This window comes from Lycium ferocissimum, chromosome 12 (assembly GCF_029784015.1).
Source record: "Lycium ferocissimum isolate CSIRO_LF1 chromosome 12, AGI_CSIRO_Lferr_CH_V1, whole genome shotgun sequence".
NCBI lineage: Eukaryota > Viridiplantae > Streptophyta > Magnoliopsida > Solanales > Solanaceae > Lycium > Lycium ferocissimum.
This window is the reverse complement of record NC_081353.1, coordinates 19692870-19715113: the sequence shown is the minus strand read 5'-3', so window position 1 is coordinate 19715113 and position 22244 is coordinate 19692870.

The following is a 22244-nucleotide window of genomic DNA, read 5'->3' as shown; positions in this document are numbered from 1 at the left end:
ATGAAGGAGGAGGCTTCATGGAAACTTCGTTGACAATTTGGCCAAGGTACAACAAACACGTGCATGGGAAATAGGTGAAATTAAGTTGCTGGTGATTGAATAATAGTCTAATAATATGAAGAAAAGAAAAAAGAAGAAGAATAAGTCTACCGGCCCATATGGAATTTTTTGCTAGCAGATACTCCATCAGTATGGGATGTCTAAAAGTAATTGTTCATTTGTTCCTTTCTCAAAGTATAGGTAACACCCCTTGGGTACGGAGTTACCCTCATTAGGGAGTGGTTTGCCCCCCAATGTGGGGCTACCCGGCCCGAATCCGGATTAGTCGAGCCCCAATGGGAATATCGGACACCGAATGGGAAACCAAAAAAAAAAAAAATGTATAGGTAACACGCATTGAATATTTATACAATTAGGTTATTGAAAAGAAAATTATAACTAATTCTTTCTAATATTTCCTCGGTTCACTTTTACATGTCCGCTATATTTATAAAAATAAATCTTTACTTTTTATTTGTCCACTTTAGCATATTAAGAGAAAAATAATTTTATTCGGTTTTAACCTTAATATTAACTACCTATTCCCCATATCATTTCTCAAGTCCATTAAGACTATACAATAATTAAAATGAGTACTATAGTAAAATACACACTTCATTTATTATTAGGGAGAGTGTAATGTACATTGTGGACAAGTAAAAGTGAACAGAAGGAGTAACAACAAAAGAATTAATACTAAGTAACCTACTATAACAAATTAAATTGCACTGATTATATAAAAATTATTATAAGTATATACAACTTATAAGTTCTCATGTATAGTTACTCTCTCTGTCTCAATTTATGTGAAGGTATTTGTTTTAGAGGCTAAAGAGGAGTTTTAGTTTTTTTTTTTTTTTTTAAAAAAAAAAAAAAAAAAAAAAAAACTTTCGAAATTTATGATCTAAAACAAGTCATAAAAATTTTAATGCTATGAATTATCTTATTAGATTAAAATAAAAAAATTAAAATTAAATTGTTGCTATATATATAAAGATATTTTTTTTTTGAACTTGCTAAAAAAGGAAGAATGCCTGATAAGTGAGAGTGAGAACGTATTTATGTTTTTAGATCCATTTGGACCAATAAAGGGGCTAAGACTTATAGTCTTCATTTATTCTTCATTTTCCACTTGCATGCGTTATCTGATCATTTATTCTTCATTTTCCACTTGCATGCGTTATCTGATGTCATGAACATCAATAATTGGAAACACAATACACATTTTCAGAAACCCATTGTAGGAAAAGAAATATAAATTTGTGATATTTTGCACTCAATAACTTAAGATCCAGAATTGATATTTTTCTTTGCACAAGTGGCATGGGGGACTTTTATTATAGGAGTGCGTTATTTGTATCAATTGTCCACTTGTTATTTAATTTTAAACTTTTCAACTTATGGACTACCAAAAATTGGTCTTTGTATTGGCGAAATATGGTACTTCCTCCCTCCCAAAATAAGTGGCTTTCTCTCTTAGGCTCTCTCGGTGCACGTTAGTCTAAACGTGCGCCACCCCATGGGAAAGAAAACTAAGACTGGGAACCTGCCGGAAACACCAATCAGCGGCACTGGGCTGACAACTGCTAACATGAGAACACGTGCTCTTAATGAAATCATGGACAAGCAAACTAACAAAGGGAGACAGGCTGTCACACCCCGACTTTAGGGTGTGATGGGCGCCCGACCCCCATATTCGGAGCCGAGCGAACCCGCTAACTCTTATTATACCTATGAACTTATGAATTAGTAAGAAATGAATACATAGATATTTTTTTTTCATAAATAGAATCTCGATAGCATATAAGATCGGTGACACGAAACATAATAACATATCGGCCATCGGAGCCGCTTACACATGACAACCTAATACCCACGACTGCGTTCGCAAAGTCTCTAACTCCAAACAAATCATCATGGCACATATATCGACTCGGCGGCACTCCGAGACAAGTGGAGCCCGCCAATCCCGCTGGACATCTTCTATGCTAGCTTCGCGCCCTCATATCCGTTCACTGCCCGCGGCATGAAACGCGACCCGAGAAGAGAGGGGTCGGCACGAGCAATGTACCGAGTATGTAAGACATGGATGATAACATAGAAAGCAACGTAATCGAGTGCAATAACAGTATGGAGATGTAGTACATATCGTGTAAGAGAGTATCTCGTACATAGGAGGCATATCATGTAGAAAGTAAAAGGTGTGCGTATGGAACATGTCGTGTGTGTCAGAACTTCGTACGTATAGTAGCATATCATGTAAACCGTAACCGGTACATAGGGATCATATAACAAAGCCGTAACTTTGTACATATGAGTGCCCCTAGGGGCGGATGCCATGCATGCTTGTCGTCATATGGTATCATAGCGCCCGAACAAGCGGGGCCACCCACATAGCGCCGAAATACGTCGGCTCGCCCATAAATCCCGCGTCCGGGATGATAACGCCACCGACCAGGTGGCAATGAAACACGTTTCCCTTCCCATTCCCCACATATACATGTATCCCATCCCCCAACCCATATACGTATGTATGGCATGCACGAGAGCCCAAAGAAAGTCATGTACTCGTCGGAGGGACGTAAGGTTGGAAACCTCCGATCGCATTATGGAGTAATCATGGCCGCTTTGTCTCACCTTGAAGGATCGATAATCATAAGGCGAGACTAGCAAGAACATGTCATTTCGTATCATGTCATAGCATATCATGTCATGTCATAGCATATCGTGTCCTGTCATAGCATATCATCTCATATCAAATCATGTCGTGTCATATCATGTCATGTCATGTCGTGTCATAGTCATTTTCTCATATTTAACATCATCATGATCATCATAGAGTCATAGTCATTGTTCCTAGTCATAAGAACTTTCAATAATGTAAAACTTGGTTTTTAAAGAAAAAGGAATATTTTGGAAAACATTTGTAAACTTTTAGGAAGGAAAATCATGCTTTGGAATCGAGGGATTAGTTAACACCGCTATTGTTTGGTAGTCGGAATGGCAACCAAGATCTTCCATTAACTATAGTACGGAAATAAGCCAAATGGGAAAATAGGAGGGAATTCGGGAATAGTGGGCCCACCTCGAGTCAAATGAGGTGGCGTACACAATTTACGTATAATACGTTTCATAGCATTACTTATGAGAGTCTTAGGGTGGTCGGGTCTTATTCATACAAGTTCTGGGTGTTTAGACATTTCTTTCAACTATTCATGAACATTTACTTCAATTCTACTTAATGAATAGTAACCAATTTCAATCTCGGATTTCTAGGATTAGAGTAGTCCCGAGACACGCATTCAAGCCTATGACGTCTAAGACATGCCAAAGAAGGAAAGTGAAGTCTTACATACCTTTTTCCGCTTTGTACGCCGCTCCAAATCCAACTTCCAATTTTGCCAAAATCTACAATTTGGTCATAGATACCAAACATTGGTTATAAGACTTTAGGAATTTAATCTTAAATCAACGCTCGTCTTGACTTCTCAAATAGATTCAATTATTCTGCCGAGATTTCGCCTCTCCCCCGTAAATATACCATCCCCTAGAATATAACTCGGCCAATTTCAATCAACAACAATCCGGGAATTCAACCCGGCCAAACTATCAACAATACTAACAATCATTCAAGCAACACTTCAATATTCAATTCAACCCAAAATCTTCCAAATGCCATAAGAACTCCAACAATACATTTATTTCTTTCAAACTCGTAAACCATATCAACAATTCCATAAGTTACCAACATCATTTTCATCAACTCAAGCGACTATATTAAAATTACATTATGTTCCAAATCAGCCCACAACAATTATGATTTCCATTTGGGTCATCAAACCTTCATTTTCATCACATAATCTCACAACAATCAATCACCAAAATACTATATAAAACTTACTCACCATTTCTCCATAATTCATCAATATATATACGGCCATATTTTCCATGTACAACTCACGGCCAATACCAACATACATACTCAAATGAATTTTATTCACTTTCTACACATTATAACAACACACAAACATGTTGAATACAATTTATTCTTTACTCCAACACAACACACACCACACGGCCACACATATGCACACACACGGCTACACTCCAATTTCTACATTTTCATGATTTTCATCCATTTCCATACGTTACAACATGTCCAAAACATCCATAAAACATACAAAAGAGGTTAGAACCTCACCTTTTCCTTCCACCTCTTCCATTTGGCTAGGACTTCCCATAGCTAAAACGAGTGGTTGCCTTGTTCCATCGACTACTCCACGTCGACGAGAGCCTCCCAATTAGTAGAAAACTAGAAGGAAAATAATTTTTCCATGATCATTTCCCAGGACCACCTTCGGCCGGCCATGGCCGTGACTCCCTCTTTTTTTTTTTTTCTTTTGTTTCTTCTTTCTCTCTTTCTCTCCCTCTTCTAACTAAAAGATGACCAACTATATATATATATATCCATATAGCACATGAGGGGCACATGCCCCTCTCTTTCTCTAGAAATTTCATCTTTTTTCTTGAATTTTCTCAAAATAAAATAAGAAGACCAATTGTCTTCTTATGTAAGCTTTTGTCCACACATATATATAATTAGTCCCGTCATCAAATAAAATGTGGACATATAATTATATATATACGGCCAACATGGCCCCTTCCAAGATTTTCAAGACTTCTTGTGAAATTCCCATTTTACCCTTAGCCTTCCATAGTATTTCCATGAACCCTTTTCCGAATTTTCCTTTTTACCCTTAACCTTTCTCATTATTTCCATACTACCAACGTCCATAAATAATGCTCATAACCTACTAATGCATTAAAATAATTTTAGAACATAGTCTTGTCCTTAACTTCTCGCCATTAACTCGGGATATTCAAATGTACAAAAACGCGAGGTGTAACATCCTTCCCCCCTTTTAGAACATTCGTCCTCGAATGTTCAACTAGTCTTATAGGTCTCATAAGTACCTCGGGGAGCTCCCTTTTTAAAGCTATTCCATCCTTTATATTAGCTCTTAAGCTATCCAATACCGTTCTCTTTGTCATACTCTTCTTCCTATACGTCCATTTCCTGGCGTCGCATTATTCAAAGTTTGTGCAAACTTCTCATATTACCTTAAACGTTATTCGGACTTCTATCCACTTATTGTCGGTTTCCCCGACCTTACTAATTCACTTCAGTAAAAGGTCTCCTCAGTAGCTCAAGCGTTCATATCAAACACACTACCGTATCAACTGTCTTTATCTCACCCTTACATTTCTCTCACCTGCTTCCCCCCTTTTGGGGCGCACCTATACCGTTATCCATTTATACTTCGTCTCATATCCTCATTCCCAATCCCAATCTACAGTGGAATGATAACAGCTTACCTTGCAACACTTGTACCATTTACTCTTGCTATCACTCGAACTTCGGTACCCTTACTCGATTAATGCCTTTTGTACCGTAACTTCGGTCTTCGGGATTCACATGTCCACCGATACAATCATATTTTGGATATCCTACACCTTCACATATACATATATATTCAATTACTACTAACTAGTCCACAAAATACGTCCAACGTCGTTCAAGCCTATCTAGTTCTTTTGCCGTAACACTTTCTGTCTCTTTTCCGAACTAATCCACCTCATCTTACGCGTCCTCTTAAGGTCTCCATCCATCCATATATTCTTGTTTTCCTTAGGTTACTCTTAACTGCTCATTCGTCCCTTGCATCTCAATTTGTAGAGCTTTTGGTTCACTTCCCAGGGGGTCACCCATCTTAGGATTGCTCCCACCTGAGCACGCTTAACCTCGAAACTTTGCTAGAATTTGATGCCTTGACGCCGATATTTTCGCGTCTACTTCCTCGTATGCCCTTTATTACCTGATCAAGAGCCAACCGAAACTTTACGCCTTCGAGATGTTTTCGTAACACGTCCTTTCTTTACAATACCGTTTTGCCCTTTCCTTTTCCCGATGTCCACCTTCCGCCCGGCATGTATGGCTATTTCTGTACGGCGCCCAACTCCACGTAACAAAACAAGTATATCCAGCCCAACCTTACCTTTTCGACTTTCCATATCATCCTCGCCTTTTTCCGTCGATTACGGGCGCCTACGGAAATCAACGATTAATATAATGAATCTTACTTCATATGACTTGGCTCTATCGCACGATCTATGACGAAAGAAGGTCAACCATTCCTAAATGCCCCGTAGCCTTTGTTTATAAATGTGGCGGCTTCACGCCCATAAACGGGACTCTGCGGACACGACTTTGCGAGACAACCCTTGGACCGACCGACTCCGCTCGATACAACTTTGTCACACCCCGACTTTACTAGGGTGTGATGGGCACCCCAACCCCGTATTCGGAGCCGAGCGAACCCGCTAACTCTTATTATACCTATGAACTTATGAATTAGTAAGAAATGAATACATAGAAATTTTTTTTTTCATAAATAGAATGCGATATCATATAAGGCGGTGACACGAAACATAATAACATATCGGCTACGGAGCCGCTTACACGTGACAACCCAATACCCACGACTCTCCGTCCGCAAAGTCTCTAACTCCAACCAAATCATCATGGCACATATACTCGACTCGGCGGCACTCCGGGACAAGTGGAGCCTTGCCAACTCCCGCTGGACATCTTCTATGCTAGCTTCGGCTCATGCGGGTTCCGCGCGGCATGAAACGCGACCCCCCGAAGAAGAGGGTCACAGACGAGCAATGTACCGAGTATGTAAGACATGGATGATAACATAGAAAGCAACGTAATCGGGTGTAATAACGGTATGGAGATGTAGTACATATCGTGTAAGAGAGTATCCCGTACATAGGAGGCATATCATGTATAAGAAAGTAAGGTTTGTGCATATGGAACATGTCATGTGTAAGGCGCCTTTTGTACGTATAGAGCATATCATGTAAAGCAACTGTAGGTACATAGGGATCATATCTTGTAAAGTACATAACACTGTACATATGAGTGCCCCTAGGGGCGGATGCCATGCATGCTTGTCTGGTCATATGGTATCATAGCGCCGAACAAGCCGGCTCGCCCCACATAGCGCCGAAATACGTCGGCTCGCCCATAAATCCCGCGTCCGGGATGATAACGGTGACAGGTGGCAATGAAACATGTTTCCCTTCCCATTCCCCACATATACATGTATCCCATCCCCCGACCCATATACGGGTATGGCGTGCATGAGAGCTCAAAGAAAGTCATGTACTCGTCGGAGGGACGTAAGGTTGGAAACCTCCGATCGCATTATGGAGTAATCATGGCCGCTTTGTCTCGCCTTGAAGGATCGATAATCATAGGCGAGACTAGCAAGAACATGTCATTTCGTATCATGTCATAGCATATCATGTCATGTCATAGCATATCGTGTCCTGTCATAGCATATCATCTCATATCAAATCATGTCGTGTCATATCATGTCATGTCATGTCGTGTCATAGTCATTTTCTCATATTTAACATCATCATGATCATCATAGAGTCATAGTCATTGTTTTAGTCATAAGAACTTTCAATAATGTAAAACTTGGTTTTTGAAGAAAAAGGAATATTTTGGAAAACATTTGTAAACTTTTAGGAAGGAAAATCATGCCTTGGAATCGCAGGGATTAGTTAACACGGCTATTGTTTGGTAGTCGGAATGGCAACCAAGATCTTCCATTAACTATAGTACGGAAATAAGCCAAATGGGAAAATAGGAGGGAATAGTGGGCCCACCTCGAGTCAAATGAGGTGGCGTACACAATTTACGTATAATACGTTTCATAGCATTACTTATGAGAGTCTTAGGGTGGTCGGGTCTTATTCATACAAGTTCTGGGTGTTTAGACATTTCTTTCAACTATTCATGAACATTTACTTCAATTCTACTTAATGAATAGTAACCAATTTCAATCTCGGATTTCTAGGATTAGAGTAGTCCCCGAGACACGCATTCAAGCCTATGACGTCTAAGACATGCCAAAGAAGGAAAGTGAAGTCTTACATACCTTTTTCCGCTTTGTACGCCGCTCCAAATCCAACTTCCAATTTTGCCAAAATCTACAATTTGGTCATAGATACCAAACATTGGTTATAAGACTTTAGGAATTTAATCTTAAATCAACGCTCGTCTTGACTTCTCAAATAGATTCAGTTATACTGCGAGATTTCGGGCTAATCTCTCCGTAAATATACCATCCCTAGAATATAACTCGGCCAATTTCAATCAACAACAATCCGGAATTCAACCCGGCCAAACTATCAACAATACTAACAATCATTCAAGCAACACTTCAATATTCAATTCAACCCAAAATCTTCCAAATGCCATAAGAACTCCAACAATACATTTATTTCTTTCAAACTCGTAAACCATATCAACAATTCCATAAGTTACCAACATCATTTTCATCAACTCAAGCGACTATATTAAAATTACATTATGTTCCAAATCAGCCCACAACAATTATGATTTCCATTTGAGTCATCAAACCTTCATTTTCATCACATAATCTACAACAATCAATCACCAAAATACTATATAAAACTTACTCACCATTTCTTCATAATTCATCAATATATATACGGCCATATTTTCCATGTACAACTCACGGCCAATACCAACATACATACTCAAATGAATTTTATTCACTTTCTACACATTATAACAACACACAAACATGTTGAATACAATTTATTCTTTACTCCAACACAACACACACCACACGGCCACACATATGCACACACACGGCTACACTCCAATTTCTACATTTTCATGATTTTCATCCATTTCCATACGTTACAACATGTCCAAAACATCCATAAAACATACAAAAGAGGTTAGAACCTCACCTTTTCCTTCCACCTCTTCCATTTGGCTAGGACTTCCCATAGCTAAAACGAGTGGTTGCCTTGTTCCATCGACTACTCCACGTCGACGAGAGCCTCCCAATTAGTAGAAAACTAGAAGGAAAATAATTTTTCCATGATCATTTCCCATGGCTGAATTCGGCCAGCCATGGCCGTGACTCCTCTTTTTTTTTTTTTTTCTTTTGTTTCTTTATTTCTTTCTTTCTCTCCACTCTTCTAACTAAAAGATGACCAACTATATATATATATAGCCTCCATAAGCACATGAGGGCACATGCCCCTCTCTCTTTCTCTAGAAATTTCATCTTTTTTCTTGAATTTTTCAAAATAAACTAAGAAGACCAATTGTCTTCTTATGTAAGCTTTTGTCCACACATATATATAATTAGTCCCCATCAAATAAAATGTGGACATATAATTATGTACCACACGGCCAACATGGCCCCTTCCAAGATTTTCAAGACTTCTTGTGAAATTCCCATTTTACCCTTAGCCTTCCATAGTATTTCCATGAACCCTTTTCCGAATTTTCCTTTTTACCCTTAACCTTTCTCATTATTTCCATACTACCAACGTCCATAAATAATGCTCATAACCTACTAGTGCATTAAAATAATTTTAGAACATAGTCTTGTCCTTAACTTCTCGCCATTAACTCGGGATATTCAAATGTACAAAACGCGAGGTGTAACAACAGCTCTAACTCTAGGTGTAAAACAAACAAACATGACGAAGGCAACGAAATCTCAAGCTAAGGAGAGAATAGTTAACACAGGAGAAGGGATGGTGGCCAATCAGCCAAAGGATCTAGTCGCAGAGAAGCCAAACTCAAGTGATCCTAAATCACCTGGTCGTAATCTAAGCAAAAGTGTTGATAAACCCAAAACGCCAATGAAGGAACGCGTGGATGAATGGGCAACTGTAATGCGGACAGCAGGTAATAATCGACATTCATGGGCAGATGCAATGGAAAAACACAAGAATAGTGTGGGTAAGCCAGCTACTTCCAAATCAATTTGGGAGAACTTTGACATATCCAAAAGCCTAAATTCTGGATTTAAATTAGAATATGTAACCCCAGATAGTATTTGAGATCAGTTAATTGGGGAAATAGAGGTAGACGATATCAGCTCTGAGATAGAGTATTGGAAAAATTCGGTGGTCTGCTATGTATTGGGAGCACACCCTCCTTTTACAGTACTGAGTGGATACATCCAAAGGATTTGGGGAAAATTGGGGATAAATAAAATAGCAATGATGAAGAATGGGATTGTACTGGTGAGATTCGATAATGAGGATGGGAAAGTTGAGGCAGTGCAAAAGGGAATTTGTCACTTTGATAATAAGCCACTTATTGTTAAAGCATGGTCACCGGATATGGAATTCTCGAAAGAAGAACTGAAAATAGTGCCAATTTGGATTAAGCTCCCAGGCCTAAACTTTAAATACTGGAGTCCGATGGGACTGAGCAAAATAGGAAGCTTAGTTGGTGTTCCTATGATGGTGGATAAGCAAACTGAAAGAAAGGTGGGGCTGAATTTTGCAAGATTGTTGGTGGAGGTAAAGGTGGGAGAGGTATTGCCAGATGAAGTGTTGTTCAGGAACGAGAAAGGAATAGTAATTACACAGAAAGTTACTTATGATTGGAAACCATTTATATGTACTACGTGCCACAAATTTGGTCATGAGGCTGAGAGTTGTAGGAAGAATAAACAAAATGCTACTCCAAAGCAAGCGCCTACAACAAACCCAGCAGCTGGATCACCCACAAAGGCCTCTGACAAGCAAATGCAGCCCACGACACTCAACAACAACTAATAAAGAAACCTGAAATTCAGGATACTTCACCTACGCAACATATGGGTCAAAACACACAGGGGAGTAATGCAAGGACACACTCTCAACCGACTCAACAAACCCTTTAAAGCAAAGGAGGGAGTAGGCATCAAAATGGCAAACAAATTTTAACCACTACAGCAAAAGAGAGTGGATGCACGAACTCAGGAAGGGTGGATAAATAAGTTCAGGTGGCTAATACCTGGGAAAGGGGTGGCGTAGTACCGTCCCTATCAGGGATGCTTAATTTGCTAAGTTGGAATGTGAGAGGTCTTAATGGCCTCTCAAAACAAAAGGAGGTTAAACTCCTTTGCAATGAGCTAAATGTGGGATTAGTTGGTCTATTGGAGATTAAAATAAAAAGTAATAGAGTAAAGTTGATAGCTGATAAGATGTTTGGTGGATGGAAATTTTACACAAACCATGTATCTCACTATAATAGAAGAATTTGGGTATTATGGAGGGATGACACTTATAACATAAATCAGATTAGTGAGAATGCACAAGCCATTACATGTCAGGTGTTGTGCATTCCCTTACAAAGTCATTTTATGATCACCTTTGTCTACGCCCACAATACTAAGGAAGACAGAAAGGAGCTATGGGATTACTTATGTCAATTCCATGATAGGAATTCCTTACCGTGGTTGGTCTTTGGGAGACTTCAACTCTATTCTACACATAGAGGGCAGAATACGGGGTACTAGTGTCACTATGGCAGAAGTGGTTGATTTCCAAGCCTGTGTTGATTACTGTGATTTTACTAAACTACCTAGGAATGGATGCAACTACACATGGAATGATAAACATGAGACTAATAGGATTTTTTCAAAGATCGATTGGGTTGCTAATGGTGAATGGATGGACAATATTGATGCTTGTAAAGTGCAATTCCTGCCAGAGGGCATTAGTGATCACAGCCCTGCCCATGTGACGCTAATGAACTCAACAATAGGAAGAAAAGAGCCTTTAAATACTGCAATGCTTGGAGCACACATCAGGAATTTCATCAGATAGTGGGACATGTTTGGCAGTAGCAAATCTTGGCTGCAAAAGCTATCAAGTGGTAAGAAAACTAAAGATGATGAAACATAAGCTGAGGAATCTACATGCCAATGCATTCAGTAACATATTAAAGGAGGTGGATGAATATAGAGAGAAGCTAAAAAATATCCAAACGCGGCTGCAAATAGACCCTAAGAACACAGGCCTAATTCAGGATGAGAAGGAGATGGCTAGAAAATTCAAGAGGTCAAGTTACCTAGCTGAGTTGATATTGATACAAAGAAGTAAAGCAACATGGATGAAACTTGGGGATGACAACACCAATTACTTCCATTCAGTACTTAAGCAGAGGAAATTGCAGTAGTCTGTATTCCACCTAAAGGATGAGAATCTTAAAGTTCAGCACGACTCGGAAGTTATAGCTGACATATTTGTGAGATTTTATAAGAAGATGCTAGGAGAATCAGGTGGAAGAAGACAGGAAGCTTATACAGGTTTCCTAACAAATGGGCACACTCTAACAATAACACAACAAATTGACCTGCTGAAACCATACTCTAGGAAGGAGGTGAAAGAAGCTATGTTTGGGATCAAACCTAACAAAAACCCAAGGCCAGATGGGTTTGGGAGTGGATTTTTCAGAGACTCATGGGGTATAATAGGAGAAGACATCACGGATGCAGTGTTGGAAACATTAAGCACCGGAAAGATTTTGAAACAGCTGAATGCAACGTGTATCACTTTGATTCCCAAGGTTTCAAATCCTGACAATCTTTGGACAATTTCGACCTATTGCTTGCTGCAATGTGATCTATAAGTGTGTGTCAAAAATATTATGCCAAAGACTAACAAAGGTATTGCCTACTCTAGTAAATGCTACCCAAGCAGCTTTTGTAAGGGGTAGATCATTGGTGTATAATGTGCTCATATGCCATAACTTATTGAGATTGTACAATAGGAAGACAACTCCTAGGTGCCTCATGAAAATCAATCTAAGAAAAGCATACGATATGGTGAGGTGGGAATTTTCGGAGGAAATCTTTGAATGGATTTGGTTTCCCGGGGAAATTTGTGCAGTTGCTGATGATGTGTGTTACCACAACAAAATTTACCATAAAAGTTAATGGTGACAACTATGGGTATTTTGAAGGGAAAAGAGGCATAAGGCAGGGGGATCCTATATCCCCATTGTTATTTGTACTTGTGATGGAGTACCTGTCTAGAATCTTAAGCAAAATGAGTAGACTCCCAGACTTTAGATTTCACCCCATGTGTAAAGAACAGCAGTTGACCCACCTTGCATTTGCAGATGACTTAATGATCTTTTGCAAAGCCACTAAAGCATCAGTACAAAGAGTCATGGAAGCATTACAACACTTCTCGGCCACAACTGGGTTGGTTGCTAACACCGACAAATCAAATATCTTCATTGCTGCCGTGGATGATGCACTGAAGGATAGGTTACTACAAATCACAAGTTTTGCAATAGGGTCATTTCCAATACGATATCTGGGATTGCCACTATCTCCTAAAAAATGGAGTAAGCTAGAATGTCACCAATTGTGTTTAAAAATCACTGATAAAATCAGGGCAGCAGCTAACAGGCACCTATCGTATGCTGGGAGAATACAAGTCATACAATCAATGCTATTTTCCCTACACAACTTCTAGGGATCAATTTTTATACTACCCCAAAGTGTATTAAAGGAAGTGGACAAACAATGTAGGGGATATTTATGGGGAAACACTGAGGAAGCAAAGAAAGTGAATCTTGTGGCATGGGAGAAGATATGCAGACCAAAGCAACAAGGGGGACTGAACATCAAAGGCTGCAAGGTGTGGAATAAGGCCTCAATAGGCAAACTGATATGGTGGATTATGGAGAAAAAGGATCTACTTTGGGTAAAATGGGTACATGGGGTATATATGCACAACACGAATATTTTTGGACTCACACTCCTTTAAAAGATTGCAGTTGGTATTGGAAACAACTTCATAAACTGAAAAGTAGCATGACTTCCTGGTATAATAATGGGCACTACTGCTTAACAACCAATTGACAATATTCAGTCAATAGTGGGTACTTGGCTTTATTGGGAGATGCACCAAAGGAAAGGACGGCTGAATTGATTTGGACAAGAGTAGCTTTACCTAAACATAAAATCATCCTATGGCTAGCGGCACATGAAAAACTACTGACAAAAGAAAGAATGCATGGGATGGGGCTACAGTGTAGTACTATAGACTGTGACCTATGTGAAGACAATTGCTTGGAAAATGCTAGTATCGATGTGCTTGGACTCAGGAAGTATGGGGAGCTTTGCAAAACTGGCTAGGGATCAAGATACAAAGACAAGGTGTACAAACAACTTTGATGGGAATACGCGGCAGCCACTGGAGCAGATTTCGTAAAGAAGTGCTAGCTGCAATATATGGTGCAACCATATACAACATTTGGATTGCTAGGAATCACAAAATTTTTAGAGGAAATAGTACACAAAGCGGCTACTTAGTACAACAGATTAAAAAAAGTAATTAGGGAAAGGCTCAACATATATAGACATACCAAAAAGGGTAGGAAGTTTGTTCATTTGATGGACTCACTATGTAATTAGTCTCTCTGGAGGCTCACCAATAATCGGCACCCTACATATTAGGTGGTTGATATTGTGAGTGCTCACTTAGGTGTAATGGTTGGTTTGTTGGTATGGTAATAATTCACATTTTATTGCCAAAAAAAAAATAAAAAAAATAAAAATAAGTGTCACCTCATTAAAAAAGAAGTTAAGCAAAAATAGGTGTCATCTTAGAAATTCAAGACAAAAATTAGCAAATGCTTTCAGCTATGCCCTTAGCATTAAAGAATTAGTCCTCTTTAATATTGCTCAATTCTCAAAAAACATGTACTCCCTCTGTTCACTTTTACTTGTCCACTTTTGCTATGCACACTTCTTAAGAAATAATAAATGAAGTGCATAATTTACCAACGTACCCATATTAATTGGTGCATATTTTTATTGGATTTGAAAAATAATTTGAAGTGAGTGTTTACTACTATGGATAAAACAGGAAAAAAGAAATTGTCTTGTCTTGTTATGCTAAAAGTGACAAGTAAAAATGAACGGAGGGAGTAATAGATAAGGACAGTTTAGTAAACTTCAGATTATATTTATTAATTTCTTAATGAGTGAGCGTGATTTTTACGAAGGTGACACTTATTTGGGACGGAGTGATAAAAAAGACACTTTTGCCTTGGGATAAGCGAAGTGACTCGTAAATCACCCTCGACCGAACAAGTCACCATAAAATAGACTCTCTCAAGGACTATGTCCGGGTGAGGCTGTGATTGCACTAGACAAGTTACTACTCAGGATAGCTATCCTGGGCAGTGGACGAATCTGATAATATTAAAGCTCTGTGATTTAAGGGATCGCGTTCAATCCTATAAAGAGTCCACGATCTCCACTCCATTAACTGCTTAAACATGTGTAGGGTTAGGGAAGTCAGTTAAAGAGGTCGATGTTATATTAATCCCATGATTCCCCAATTGTACCCCATCTACTTTTTCACTTGAATACAAAATTACTCACTATCATGCTTCCATCATTGTTCCCAGCTATGGAATAAGAATCTCTCGGCCTTTTAGTATTCAGTTTATCAATTATTGTCAATTATTTTATTCGTTATTTCGGTTATTATTTATTGCTTCAATCTCTTAAATCACATTTTTATAATATTTGAATGAATTGTGTTGCTAAAGACCTCTTTCAAACAAATTCAACTGATTTTTCCAACAAATTTTAGGCTAAACAATCTTAATTTAGACAAAGTTACCTATCGTAATTTCGTCATTTTTTTATACCGCATCTTTGTTCACCTGTGCACCATAATCCTTAGGAAGCAATTGCATGGGTAATGTGAGTCGTGGACTAAAAGAAATGCAACTTTCAGCTAATTTTTTCTAAGACTAGACTAAATTTGCCACATTTAATTTTTTGGTCAATTGAGTTGGCTGCTTATAGATTGGAGGACGTGGAACAAACATTTGGTTCACTATCTACCTCTAACATGTGTTAGGTTGTACGATCTACTTCCTACCCTATATACAATTTTTGCCTTAGGATGGAACACGTTACTTTATCTATTTTATGCTAGCGTCTTGCAGAATATAAACAACAGGTAAGTAAAGAACACAATGATTTTTACGTGGAAACCACCCGGCTCACAAGGGCGATAAAAACCACGACCTACACCTCTGTAGGATTTTCCCCAAACTCCACTACAATGGTGAGCCTCTGCAAATTCAAGTTACAAACTCTGTAACCTAGGAATTAACCTCTAATTCCTATCTCAATAATCAACCTCTGACTAGCAAGCAACGTTTAAGTCGATCCCCAACTTGAAGTTGAATTGACAACGTTTTTGTACTAACTTGGCTACGTCTAATAAAGCAAATAAAGTACAACTCGATAAGAAACCTAATAAAGTTTCTAGACTTAAAAACTGAAAAACATTATACAGTAGAACAACTTCTTCAATCTATTCTTCTTGATATATCTTTTGACCCACGCAGATTCTCTCTCTTTGTGGGTGCGCAAACCTTTTTCTTGATAGGATTTGGATATTTATAACATTGAGTGCACAGTAGGTCAGCAAACACAAAACCCCATTCGAGTAGGCCCATGAAATATATTAGGATTTGTGTTGTATTTGGATTCTTGCCTTGTTGAGTCCGCTTCTGTCCATGTAGAAGTCTTCCTAATCCTAACAAATATGGCAAGAAAATCTACATACTTGGCCGCCAAGTCTTTACCATAAATCTACAAATTTTAGTTGTTGTAGGACTTACGCTGAAACATGTTCACGAACCTGTTTCATCCATCTGGTTCGTCTGCCTCTGAATCTTTGCACTGTCTGAGATGGAACATGTTCACGAACCTGTTTCATCATCCCTTTCTCATTCATTCCTGCGACTCTATCTTGAGCTGCTTTTGTGATGGATGATGGAACATGTTGACAGACCTGTTTCATAGCATCATGCTCTTCACTCTGTACCCGTATTTCTTCACTTAGATTTATTCATTGCTGGAATAAATCATGTCTTCAGCCTAGTATCAGCTCTATGACTCTAATCATTTTCTTGCCCTGTGTTGGAACATATTTGCAGACTTGGTTCATGTGTTTTGTCTGCAACTCTCTTTACTCGAACAAAATAGTTCGAAGTCATCTTTCTCTTTTCTTCTTGCTCATGATCTCCTTCAATTCTGATTCATTCAACAACTGCACCTGATGACTCTTTGTGATAGAACATGTTTTTATGCTTGTTTTATTCTTTAATGAACTGTTATGTGACTAAATCATCTTCATCTTCTTCCTCTGCATCTGTCCTTGTTATAGATCATGTATGTGGATAGTTCATTCTCTCTCTGATCTGATCATTGCCTTTGGTCTTTGTATTGACACACATGTTTGCAATATGAGTTCATATGTATGGTATTTTTACGTAGCTTCTTTATAGTAGAACATGTCTATGGACCTGTTCTAACCATCATGTGCTGCTTGCTTTTTCAAGCCTTTTTCGTTGTTTGGAACCATTGCTTTATCTCAACCAGCTTTGTTCAATTACCTTGTCAATTCATGTATGTCCTGTTCGCTTTGTCAATCATCAAAACCCAACCGTGCATTTAGATTTACTAATGCCAACAACTCCCCCTTTTTTATGATGACAAACCCTATTATCTTTACGCCATGTACAACCTGTTCCAAACATCTCACAGACTCGAATTTGAACTAAGATTAAACCATGTTAGTGTATGAGTCATAAAGCAATTAAGCACAGTGACCATCTTCTCCTTTTTGGCATCATTAAAAAGTTAACTTAGATTTTGACCTGTAAACTTTAATCAATATTGAACTCATGGCCACTGGGGCTATCGCATATACACAGGATAAGAACATTTACTCATTTAAGTCAAGAAACATTCATGTCACACAAATAAGGCACTGATGTGTAAGATATGCAATAGTTTTTTTTTTTTTTCATTAACTTCAACAAGTACAATTCAAGTCCCTTGAGTACAATCATACACAACAGATCATTGGAACTAGATTCGAAGATTTATACATGGATAAAATTAGAGAGAACCTAGTCACTTGAAAGTGAATGTGACCAATGTGGAGGTTACAATCTAAGTCTTAGGGGATTCTAGTTGAGAGGTGCAGAAAGATTTTAGTTGGAAGGGGAGGATTTCTCTTCATCGTCTATTTCCTTGTAATCTCCATTTGAATCAGTCCTTTCTCTTGGATATATCTCCATCTTTATCCATCCCATAATATCCATTTGAATCAGTCCCTTCTCTTGGATAGATCTCCATCTTTATCCACATTTTTTCCCCAAGAAGACCCACCATCTTTTCCGCCGATTTTGCCCATGAGGACCAAGATCCGCACTGCTCTTCTTTCCTAGATGGTGGAGGGTTCTTCTCTATTTCAACCTTCCATACTTCTCCATGAACCCTCATGTCTCCATAGCTCCTTTTCCATAATAGCCCGATTGTATCATTTTGAAATGAGCTAGCGCTGTAAAACAACTCATTTTCTCAATGAGTTATGATATCACTGATCTTCTCCATATTTTTCCCTGCTATGGGGTTTTTAGTGTACCCCCCCTTTCTATGAGCTCCAACCCATTTTCTTTCCCCGTTCATCTTTCTAGTTGGTGTATATATCCGTATAATAGGGAAATGTGGGTTAATAAGGGTGAAGTGAAGAGTATAATCTTATTTTGAGGAATCAAGGGAGTGCGTGGAAGAGAGAGGTTGATCGGAACCTCAAGAGGAATTATACATTTTTTTTTTCAATTTGGTTCCATGGTGAGAGAGTGTAGTGAATAGATTTAAAGGAGTTGTAGCTGATTTATGTAGTAGTGAAGAGGGTAGCTGGAGAGTCTTTTTGGGAAGAGAGTGATTTGATTGTGGTAGCTTTTCAATATTATCATCATGACTCACTTTTTCTCTTCTCAATACACTCTTAATAACGGATAGACTAGACTAGGATAGGGACAATAGTTTGTCCAAGGTGTTCCATGATTTGAGTATGCAATTGACTGCACGGAGAAGAATTCATACCTGAAACATTATCTAACCATATGAAATCTTTGATTTTAGGCTGCTTCTGTGACAGTCATAATGTTAGACTTTAAAAAGATCATAAACCTATTATGGTATAGGACATACAAATAAATGTACAAGATTAAGTAAAATATTTTGATTACTTGAAGAACCACACAATTTGAGACAACCTTTCTAGCCAATTTTAAGGAACCTATGTGCAGCTTTAGTCATTCCCAATACCAGCATAATTCTTTCTTTTATAAGCCATTTGGGAAAATTTCTTTAATTTAATTATCCACTAGGATTAATCTATCCCTTTTTAGTGTGTCATGCCATCTTGAGCTAAGCTGGAACTCTAGCAGTATTGACATATATTTTTGTTTCCTAAGGAATGAACATGCTAGACTCCTTAGTTTTGGCCGTAATAAATGCTAAGAATAGTACAAACCTAATCACATTTTTTTGCATTTATCAAGAATGTTCCTTCCAGTTTTGCTTCCTTTGTGATCCTGAATTTTAGCCCTTATTCTCAAGAGTGGACAATATATGTTGCGGTTGACCATTTTCTTTTATTTTGAGGAATAGTTTCCTTAACCTATTTGATGGACACATGAATAATCGCAATTCAGTTTATCCTCCATTTTGCTCTTGTGGACAATTTCTTTCTTCCTTATTCCAACTTTTGCCTTCCATATAATTTCCTTATTTGGAGGTTGTTCCCTGTTGGTATGACTCCTCCTAAGTTTTATTTTTGATCATTCATCTATCCTTGCAAGTGTTGTGACCTTGATTGGTTCCATAGTGGCTACATTAGATGTTCCCATGTCTTTGTGCAGTATTCTTTCTTCAAAGGAGGTGTTTTCTTCATCTTCAATTTTCACTTGAACTCATGCTTAGAATGTTTTGCTGGTATTTCAGTGGTAAACCTGGTTCATCTACTTGTTTCATCCAAGGTTCCCCCTGTCTGATTGTCTTTTCGTTTAAGTGGACTGAATGAACTTCTGTTGCAGCATTCTTCTTTTCTCTATTCTGAGAGTGAGCAGGATTAATCTTGTGACTTCTTTTTTGAATTGAGAAAGCACTATTCATATATCATTTTAGCTTTCTCTTCTTCCCCTCTTACCTGCAAAATAATCAAGTGTTAGTTTTAGGCACCCATGCAAGCTTGGGTCCCTTTTCTTTGACCGTCGGATAATTCAGTTCTTTTTTTGTCCATTCAGGCAGAGCCCAAGTGAACTTGTTTCCAACACCAGTTGCACCCTTCTTGATTGGCTTGGTGCTTCTAGTTTCAATCTTCAGGTTTCTATCCTTGTGACTTATGTTTGTTGACACTTAATCTTGCAATGTCCCAACTTCCCACATAGAGTGCACAATTTTTCTCCTGAAGAATCTGTTTGGCAGTTCTTTCAAATCCCACTCTAGTAGTTATGTTATGCATTTGACTGGTGAGACTTGAGAGCAATTGAGAGGCTTAAGTCCAACGGTTTGACCTTTCAAGATCATGTTATGTTTTAAGCAGCTTTGCTCTGAGGTCTCTGGATATTTCCTTCTTCAGATGTAGCTCCTTGTTTACTCTTTGCAGTTCAAACTCAACCTCACGTGGCTCACTACTCGGCCCACATTCTCTTGGTTTAATAGTCAGCATGAGAACTTCGGATTGAAGAGCTAGGACTGGTGTCACGACCCAATTCGGGGTCGCGCGGGCACCTACCTTTCCCACTTCGGTAGGCGAACCCTCTCATTGATTTCACATCAATTAAGTAAAGGCGATTCATTTAAATCAATAGATACTTAGAAATTTAGCAGAAACTTCATAATATATTCAATAAACTCAAGAATCAATAAAATTCCAATGATGTAACACATACAGACTCGATCCACTTCCCATGACCTGGTCTAGACTAGTACAAGAACGACTAATGATTTGAGATTACCACTACGTTCTAAGACTCAATCTCCGTCCCGAAATGAAATGGGAGGAGGTCTTCCGGATAGGCACCGCGTATTTCCACATATGCTTCGATCAATCACCTGAAATAAATCTACACCCCAAAAAGGGTGTAGCAAGTGCAATATCAGTACAAACCACACGTACTGAGTAAGTATCATAGGTCGACAATGGTTAATAACACATATTAGTAAAATGATTCACAGATAAACATGATAACAACCCAATCAAGTTATACGGCTATCTACCACACACGGTATATCAATGCCCTTAAGCATTAATTCACTCTAATAATTCACCAGTCAAGCTATGACGATATCGGAACTCACATAACATTAAATCCATCGTTTCAGTCTAGTAGTCAACTCATCATTAAGACACTCATTATCCTACATCACATAGAGACCAAACATATACTAATCTTACGGACGGTTTATAGGATACCTCAACAAGTTCAATCAATAAATCCAGATCCAAGTACACGTCATTGCCTAAGTAAAGCATCTAATCCCAAATGTGCCAAGTACGAATAAATCAATCTGAATCCAATCATCACAAGTAAACACCAAATCATCTCAAACAAGCCATAATGCAATGCAATGCAAGATGTATCAATGCAATGCAATGCAAGATGGATGCAATGCCATGCCATGCAAATGAGGTGTACACATGTACTCCGGACAAAAATATCGACGTCTCGGTAGCACAACCCAGTGTGACTCGCGAAGTCTAAGCTCCACCTGTCCCGAATCTTTGCCAAACAGACAGACGGGACCCTAGCGAATTGCTCACAGGGGGAGTCTCACCGGAACCACCGCGGAGTCCATGCACTAACAAACGATTCCAGGATAACATCGGAATCGGCCATGCAACAACGATGCCCGAATATAACCATCGGACATCGGCCTCCTCAAAATCACTCAAAAGAGTTCATTAAAATATTAGTTTCACTCAATCTACGATGCCGGATCATCATCGGGTATCGGCCATGTATCATGAATATGAGGAAATGTTTGCAATGTACATATCAACGATTCCGGAATTGAACCTCGGATATCGGCTTTCTCACAATCACTCAGTAAAAGAGTTTTTCAAACATCTGTTTCATAAAATCAACGATTCCGGAATGGATCTTTGGACATCGACCTTTTTACAATCACTCAAATAAGGAGTTTATCAAATTCAGTTACTCAATCAACGATACCGGATCATCACCGGGTATCGGCCATGCACCATGAATGTGTGAGAATGCGTGTAATGCGTATATCAAGTATCAACAATCAAGTTTAGTATCACAAGTACCAGCAATGGGGTACGCCAATAATGTATCATATCACAATACCAACAGCGGGTATGCCAACTATATACTAATATCATAATACCAACATTGGGTATGCCAACAAAATATCTAAGCACAATACCAACCG